Source organism: Miscanthus floridulus, chromosome 8 (genome assembly GCF_019320115.1).
Source record: "Miscanthus floridulus cultivar M001 chromosome 8, ASM1932011v1, whole genome shotgun sequence".
Lineage (NCBI taxonomy): Eukaryota > Viridiplantae > Streptophyta > Magnoliopsida > Poales > Poaceae > Miscanthus > Miscanthus floridulus.
The window spans coordinates 108749107-108758192 of record NC_089587.1 but is presented as its reverse complement, the minus strand read 5'-3'; the positions used below and the strand labels follow the sequence as shown (position 1 = coordinate 108758192).

The 9086-nt window shown below is 47.8% G+C and overlaps 1 long non-coding RNA gene and 1 pseudogene across 1 annotated transcript; one reads left to right on the top strand and one right to left on the bottom strand.

The window, feature by feature from the left end:
* Positions 1–4100: 4100 nt before the first annotated feature.
* Positions 4101–5608, bottom strand: LOC136469707 (acetylserotonin O-methyltransferase 2-like; annotated as a pseudogene).
* A 783-nt stretch (positions 5609–6391) lies between these two features.
* Positions 6392–8856, top strand: LOC136473229 (uncharacterized). The gene is made up of 3 exons (XR_010762545.1): positions 6392–6603; positions 8356–8412; positions 8533–8856. It is a non-coding gene; the product is annotated as an uncharacterized lncRNA (long non-coding RNA).
* The last annotated feature ends 230 nt before the right edge of the window (positions 8857–9086 follow it).

Here is a 9086-nt window from a genome sequence, read left to right as displayed (position 1 = left end):
CAAAAGTATATCGAGTGTTGCACATGTTGTTGGGGCGCCGCGCGTGGGTCACCGTGCGGGCGCCTGAGGCCAGCAGACTCTTCCGCGACGCGGATGCGCAAGTGGGGTGAGGCGGGTGCGAAGGTCGCGCTCTTGTCTGTTACGGCGCTGCAGGGTTATGGTGCGTTTCTATTATGCTAGGACGTTACGCGGTGGATGCGCTCGAACAGGAGCAATGTCCTTACGCGGGCTCCCACCTCCTACGGCCGGACGTCCGGGCGCTAACCCTTTCCCTTAAAATATATACGTAAGTCTAGCTTTTGATTATTAAGCCATAACTTATCTGTTTTCTCTTAATAAAATATAAAATAATATGGAGATGGCCTTGGGCCGGCGCTACTGCCGCCGTCGGACCGCGGTTTCTCATCGCCCGATGCACGTGCTCCCGCCCCGGGGAAACCGAGCGCTCTCCGCCAGAATCTGAGACGCCAGCGGCCCGCGGCCCGCGGCCAGCGTCGACGGCCAGTAAGCAAAGCATCAGCGAAAAGTCTCGCGAGAGGCGCAAGTTGCCGCGGTGCGCTGCGGCAGCATTCCCTGCATCTCCTGACGTGACGATGAACGACCTCCTGCAGTACTCGTGACACGGACCGTAGTCGGCGGGCACGACGTTTTCCCCTTTTTCACCCGCGGCAACTTGGGCGATCCACCGGGCCCCGCCCCCCACCCCCAACGCAGGAGGTGACCGGTCGGCCCGCAGGGCAAGAACGCTCCACAGTGCTCGATCGTCGCGGCATCTCGCGTGCAACTTGCCGCCAGCCAACCACCCTAATCCGGGGCGCGTGACGGCGGCGACAGGGGAAGCAAATCGAAAAGGCGACCGGCAACTTGGGATTAGTATTTCTTTGGGAGATCTGGGTTATCTGCTACTAGTCCCTAGATGAATCGATCTTGGTCAAGTGTGCAGCAGATCTGCAGCTGCACTCAACAGCAACACCACGCAACAGGCGACGGGAGAGCGAAAGAACAATTCCTTTTCGGCAACTTGGGGCGCCAGTTGGAGGAGCCACCAGCCACATCGGGAAAGGTCTGGTCCGGTCAGCCGACCAAGTGGATGTGACCACTGGCCAGGCCACTTTTGTGGATGCCAGCGGGCGAAGTGGCTGCCACTGTGCTTCTCACCTCTAGTAGTATCTACAAATGAAAAGCGTGCCCTAAACTCGAGCTCCGCTTTGCCTGTATGCAAGCGGGTCATGCACTCATGCTTTGCGTACAATAGCGTTTGAGAAGGGTAAGTTTGTGGGCCATTTTATGGTTGATGATATGTAAAAAAATATCAGTAAAATTCAACTTCCATGCGTATTTTAATACGAACTGATTTTTATCATATTGTAGGAAGTAACGGACGTCTCCATTGTGTACAACCTGTTCTCCTTGTCTAGTCTCAGCTTGTTTCAGCTTATTCTCTCTCACAGAACACTATTGAATTAACCGAAATCAGCCGAAATAAGTTCGAAATATGACCAGCCGAACATGCCTCGTAAAGAAACAGAGGATCACATTTGAATATACTGTAGACACAACAGTTAACCACTACGTGAAATGGTCTGCAACCTAGTGGTTACCAGAGCCTCGGTAGCACCTTAGGTCTTGGGTTTGATTCCCGTGGGAGCGAATCTTTTAGGATTTAAATGCGTTGTGCTTTTAGTGGTAGGAGACGTTCCTGTCGACAACGAGACACTTGTGGTGATTTCATCAATCTCGAGGATTTACTGGTCCAGTCTTCAAAGATGCTCATAAGGGTAGGGTTTGCGTACGTGCGTTTATAGGGGTAAGTGTACGTGCGTTGTAAGTGTCCAGAGGCGGAATCAACGATTTTGATTAAGAGGCTGGACAAATATGATCACATTTTTTAGTGTGATAAAATATACATAATTATATGTTTCAATATTTTTTTAAACTTTTACACTATTTTATAACCAAAATCATAATATTTTAATAAAAAAAATAAGTGAAAATTGATATTTTTTGTGCTATAAATTTAAATATCTATATAAGTATTCAATAAAATCTACTGTTCTTGGGGGAGGGGGGGGGGGGGGGGGTGTTTGAGCACAGCCCCTGTTGGCCCCCCTTGTTCCGCAAGTGTTTGTATTATACTGTGTAATCCCGAAAAAAAGTTGACCACTACTTCACTGTATGAAGTATGTAGTCAGAGCTCTTGAAGTGATTGGAGATGAGCTTGTGTTTGGAGACGAACTGTGTGCTTGGAGATGAGCAGGTGTTGTAGTTTGTACAGGCGCGCACGTGTGTGTGTATATATATATATATATATATATATATATATATATATATATATATATATATATATATATATATATATATATATATATATATATATATATAGGCACATCAACACTTGCAACGGCTAGCTTGTTGCTTTCAATGCAAACGGCTAGTACACATTCCTGTATTTCACCTGAGTGGCCAAAGGGTCTCCTGGATATTTTCCTGTGGATTGAATTCTTATAGGATTAGAGGAACTTGTCACATCAAATCCTATGGGCCTGTTTGGAAGAAAGGAAAATTTTCATATTCCTACGTTTTAACTGTGAAATTGAATTAATTCATGTGAAATTTCTGTGAAATTACTGCGTTCTAAACGGTCCCTATATTTTTCTTATTCCTATACTATTCCTACCCTATGTTCCAAAGGAGCCCTTAACTTTTCTTTCCTTCCCTTCCAATAATTTGAGAAAAAAAAAGTCCAGGCGGTCTGTTCTAGAAAAAAACAACAACTAGAGGATAAAAGAGAATAAATATTTATGAGAGATCTTTACACAAAAAAATCCACAAAGAGATAGAGAGACATTAGCAAAAAAAAAAAAAAAAAAAAAAAAAAAACTCTTTCACCAATAATTTGCCCAAGTCCATTTTTTCATAAGCTTTCAAACAAACTCTTGGCCTCGGCCTCGGTGACGGACCAGTTGAGAGCCGTGGACTAAATGCACTAAAGCTAAAATGGTCTTTGCAGTAAAAGGGTCACAACAGGCTTATGAAATTCCAAAGACTTGGGTTCAATTCCAAGGATTTTTTGATGACTTGATGGAATTCCCCATAACTTGGGCTGTTGCCTCAATATTACGGGTGACTCACAATGTGGATATGAAACTCACAAAAGAACACAAATATGGGAGAATCAGTCAATCAGGGTAGCAATACTTAACCCTGACATCATTCCTGAATTTGTTGAAGTAGTGATCGGAGACTATGTTTTTGACTTGCAATTCAGACTTGAAACGGAAGACAACTCTGAGAACCTAATGCCCATTGACATGGATGTAGACCCAGTGGCAGAGGAAGATCCAGGAAACGAAAAGGGAAACGGCGATAATTCAAACAAGGATTTTAACACTGAGACATCAGCAAGTGCTGAGCTTCAAATTGCCGACTCCACAGATATATATATCTCTCGACAGTGCTATTACTACAAAGCAGCACGTTCCAAAAAACTGTAACAAGAGGTAGTTTCAGATGCTATGGAAAGCAATATTTAACCACGGCAGTCCCAGCTTGAGTTATTCCATCAGCATGTAAATGGAACTTCAAAGAGCGGAACGGAAGGTAGTAAGAGATCTGATAAGAAAAGTGATGCCAACTTCAGCATGTTTCATTCTTGGTTGCATACAGATAAATGTTTGTAGCCATGCAACTCAGCAGAAAACCATGGCGCACGTCTTCGTGACTCGTGTCTGCTAACCGACCGGAGTCGGAGAAGATAAACAGTAAAAGAGCGAATATAGGTAGCGTTCCGGCCTCAGCCGGTTGATACGATAGAATGCAGTTGCTTCAGGGTTAAGATGATTACAAATTCCCCACTCCCATCATATTTTTTTTTTGTGAGGGGGCCCACTCCTCTCATATATATATATACAGTGGCGGATCCAAAGGGGGCTGGGGGGCTCCAGCCCCCCCTAATTTCTTGATTTCAATGCTAATTATTGTAGTAAAAACTTGATTTCACCGTTAAATCTTCGTGCAAATCAACATCTCTGTTGTTTTAGCCCCCCCTTATCCCGCATCCCACATCCGCCACTATATATATATATATATATATATATGTCTCACTCCGCTGTGGGCTTCTCATTGAAAACGACGCAGGCCCATTCTGGCCCAGATATCCTAGCCGAGATCTTGGGCCTGCGAGCTGCCGACGGGTCGCCAGGATGTGGTTTGCTGACTCGTGAGAAGCCTAACGGCAGTACAATGCTAATCCTTTCTCATTCTTATGCATTTAAAATATATTTGCCCATATATATGTGGCCATACGCATCATCATGTGTGTCTTATTAATAACTTATTAGTAATGATATATATTTTTCCTGACACTGGCCAAGCTTCTTCATGGAAAAACCTCGATCGATGACCGATTGGAAACCCAATGATGTCGGCGTGATTCTGTAATCACTGAATCTAGCTTCTAAGAAAATCCTTTTCCATTCATGCTCCTCTCGCTCAACCCCCAACGTATCGCATCATCCGCATGTCTCTTTGACAAACATATCTGGTGAACCATACCCGACCACCATATTCATGATTACCACTTTTCCTCCGGCGTCTCTTGTAGGGATTGCTCCCTTACACTGTCGGAGTATCTCGACGCTGCTGTCGTCATCCCAACAATGCAGAACATACTGAAATACATATATATAGACAGGTAGATAAAACTATTAGTATGTAGTAGCATTGGCAGCGGCATTAGATAACAGTATTAGTAGTATACGTATGTAGTAATGCAGAACAGTACAGGAGTACCTTATATTAAGTAAAAACACAATCTGCAGCCGGGATAGACTCGAACATGTCACCGGCGATGAATTTCACCGTGCCATCAGCAGGTGCCTCGCTGACAGTGACCGACCACCTGTTCGAGGTCTAACACGCTGCACTGGATGTGCGGAAAGGCCCTAGCAATGGCCGCCGGAGCGGCGCCGTGGCCACCGCTGACGTCAATGAGCGAACTGAGCCCGCGGAATATACCTGCACCTCCGGGTCTTTCAAGAGCGTATCCATGGCCAAATTGCTGTCCGCCGCACACCCGTCGTTTAAGGTTTTGTTGTACAGCGCATCATTCTTGGTCAAACTCCACGGGGACATGCCGTGCGCCACCTCAAAGAGCGTCGTGGTGGCGCCGGCATCCTTGAACAACTCTTCCAGGCTGAGGTAGGTGGCGACCAGCGTAGTGGGGCGCATCAAAAGGCGCAGCATCAGGGACATGTCGCATGAGGTCGGTGCCCCCTCGCCGCTTACGAGGAGGCGGGACGCCGGAGTGAGCTGTAAACAGTATCTTCGCTCTCACCGAAGACGTGCGGTGAGGGTTTGTTGGTGAATCTTTAAAAGCATCCAACGGCTGTTTATAAGGGGTATACATCTGCCCCGGGGCACGCAAATATTTGGCCAATCACGGCAATATGGGCTACTAGGACGCAGCCACCAGCAGGGCGGCCTGCATCGCCGAGCACGTGATCGGCGTCGAGATATTTTGCCACATGGTGAGGTATCCTCTTGCACGCCTGGGTTGTCAGATCGTCCTCACGCCGGAGCTGCAGCCTGCAGCAGATGTGTCCGGCATCGGCTTTGAGCCCAAGTCCTGCCCCGCTTCCCTGTGCTTGCCCTCGATTCTTGCGTGGGAGAAAAATTTCCGCAGTCTATGGTCCTAGGTCCTGTTTGGATTGCATTGCAGGAAAAAATATGTGTTCCTATGTTTTTTCTATGAAATTGAACTGATTCCTGTGAGATTCATGTGAAATTCATATGTTCCAAACATGCCCTTATTTTGCAAATGCAGTTGAAGCCCCAAGACTGGAACGGCACTCTGGTCACTCACGAAATATGTTGGATAAAATGCCTCAAACACCTGGAGGTTTCTATATGCCAAGATTTCTAGGTTTAGGTTTGTTCCACGATATACACAGTTTCTTTGTGCTTTTTGGGTAAGAAATTCCATTTTTAATCAACGTGTGTAATACTTTTACTCTAATATATGAGCTTATAGATTCAATGTGACATCTACGTGTTGTGATACCGAAGAACTGCTTGAGGATGAACCTTGCACCAATATGATAAATTTTTCATGGAATGCAAGCAATAAACTCAAGCTGGTGCGGATGCTTGCCCCACCGTGCTGGCGCGGATGCTTGCCGGTGCATGCCTCCCACCATCACGGGCGGGTCCGAACACGGACGGAGCCCAGTGGAGGTGAAACTGGGCTCCGGCCCCCCTTGGCCTGCTAGAAATTCTCAAGGCCCAGTGCTTATCCAGGCCTCCATCCTAGTAGAACTCTAAAACAGGCCAACACGCCACCCATCAGCCAACACTCACGCACGCAAAGGCTTGGTGGTGGGGCGTGGCCGCGTGGGCAGCGAGCCAGCAACATTGCAACAAGGTGGCCGACCGCCGCCGCCGTCGCCGCCCGATGGAACTGATTCAGCGCTCGCATCTCCGAATGCTACGCCCAGGCCGCCAACAGCCGAGTAACACACTCACCGATTCGAAGCTTGCGGCGCATCGTCGTGGTGCCCGTCGTCGTTGTGCAGATGTCCGCGCCTCCGCCTCTTGCTGCTACAGGTTGTGTTTCTTGGATCCCAATTTTTTTCATAGTTGTTACTAGTTAATTTGGTATGATTATGCTAGATCGACTGTTGGGGAAAAGAAGGGGGAGACGAAAATCCACTTGAAACTTCATTTTTATATTAACTGTAGTTGACTTTAAAAAAAAATTGGCCCCCCCTTCAATTTGCTTTACCCTCCGCCACTGGGTCCGAATATGGTTCCGCGTGGTGTGGCGGCGACCGGCACCCCCCTTCGTCCAGGCGTGGACGCTTGTCGGTGCGTGCCTCCCACCATGGCGGGCGAGTCCGGACGGCTCCGCACGTTGTGGTGGTGGCCGACACCCCACCCTCTGTCCAGGCGCGGATGACTGCCGGTGCGCGCCTTCCACGATCGCGGGCGAGTCCAGGAACGGCTTTGCGTGGTGTGGCGGTGGCTGGCACACCCCTCCCTCCATCCAGGTGGTGCGCGCCTCCCACCGTCGCGGTGAGTCCGAGAACGGCTCCGCGCGGTGTGGCGGTGGCCGACACACCCCTCCCTCCATCCAGATGGTGCACGCCTCCTACCGTCGTGGGCGAGTCCGAGAACGGCTCCGCACGGTGTGGCAGCGGCCGCCACCTCGCCCCTCTCTAGGCGTGGACGCTTGTCGGTGCGCTCCTCCCACCAACGCGGGCGAGTCCGAGAACGGCTCCACGTGGTGTGGCAGCGGCCGGTACCCTTTCTCCCCGGGCGCAGACGCTTGCCAGTGCGTGCCTACCATTGTCGCGTGCGAGTCCGGGAACGGCTCCGCGCAGTGTGGCGGCGGCCGGCATCACCCACCTCCCTTCGTCCAAGCGCGGACGCTTGCCGGTGCGCTCCTCCCACCGTCGCGTGAGAGTTCGGGAACGGCTTCGCACGGTGTGGCGGTGGCCGGCACCCCTTCTGTCGCGGTGCAGCTACCCCTCGCCACAAGGCTCGGGTGAAAACCTCACTAAGCTCCTGCTTGGGTGGCGATGATTACGTGTTGGCATCATTTACCTCCCCGGAGGCATCGTTGAAGAGCTCCTATGTCTTGCTGGTGCTAGGGCGCTGCTGTTGTTTTCTTACTCCTAAACGTTGTAAAACATAAAACGAGCCGATTTGGGGCTATATCAATATACATTCAAGTGGGGGCCCAGTGACATTAAAAAAAATAAAAAAATAAACTCAAGCTGCAAATGTTCCGTTGCCTAAAATATAAACTCATCAATAGCCCTGTTTTGATCAATGTTGCTGAAATTCACTGGATTATATTTGCTTGTCACGTGACATTCATTCAGCCTGTTCGTTTGGCTGTGGCTTATCGTAAATGATCGTAAATTTCCAGCCGGAACAGTATTTTTCTCTCACACAAACCAGCCAGCAGTACTTCTTCACGAACCAGCAACGAAACGAACCAGCCAACCGAACAGACTGAATCATGCTGATTTTTCATCATAGTACATATGTTTGCAAAGAATCTTCAAGAAAAAGAATAATGTCTGACTCTACATTCTTGCATTTCCTCTTTATGAGTTGAACAAGTACCACTATCCAACTTTGCAAACCTCCAAACAGAACAACTAATATTTCACTAAGATTGAACAGGACTGTAGCAGCCCCTTCTGTTATTGAGTTCCTGCACATATTGCAAATTGTTCAGTGTTAACATCCACGTGATAATGGGACCTGTGACTAGCTGTATTGTCGTGAACCTATCTATCAAGATGTAGTTTGGATGCACTAATAACCATTTATCAATTTGTTTGTCAGGAATACAAGAGTGTGGTGAGGGCTAATGGACTTGAGAAGCAGGTGTTCTATTTAAAGGTAAGCACATATATGCAGTAAACAATCTGCACTTCATAACCCTATGGAACTGTAAAAATTTCTAAAACCTTTGATTAGGCCTGGATACACTATTACTAACAGAACATGTTGCCATCAAAGGCCTGCAGCCAGAGTGGGGCACTGTTGGTGTTGTGGCCATGGAGCAGCAACAAGGCAACAAGGCATCAACTTCACCACACAGTTATCTAAACGCAATGGTTCACATACCTTCAAGCGTGCTTATCTCAACCAGCAAGACCCTTAGATCATCGAAGAGGCATGCACATTCTGATAACTTTGCAATGCCATTTGTTCAATAAAAACTTGGTAACTCTATGATATCAGATAATAAAGTTCAATACACGTTTGTCATGTAACTACAATTCTATTATTTTTAACTGTTGCCGCACCAAGACGTCACCATCAGTTTGGATATGGAGTAAATGGAATCGGAGCTTAACATACTTCTCTAATGTAATGAGTTGGAGAAAATGGTGAATTGATGAACCATCGGATTGATGAAACGAAAAGCATGACAGTGTAGAAGAGATCGAGACAGACCTCGTGGTGGTGTCAGAATTCGCGGGGGACGCCAGAGATGGCCGAAAAAAAAATACGCCAAACTTTCGCCAAAAAAGTTTGCCGGCGAGAACTTCGGCTTCAGATCGTGCTTG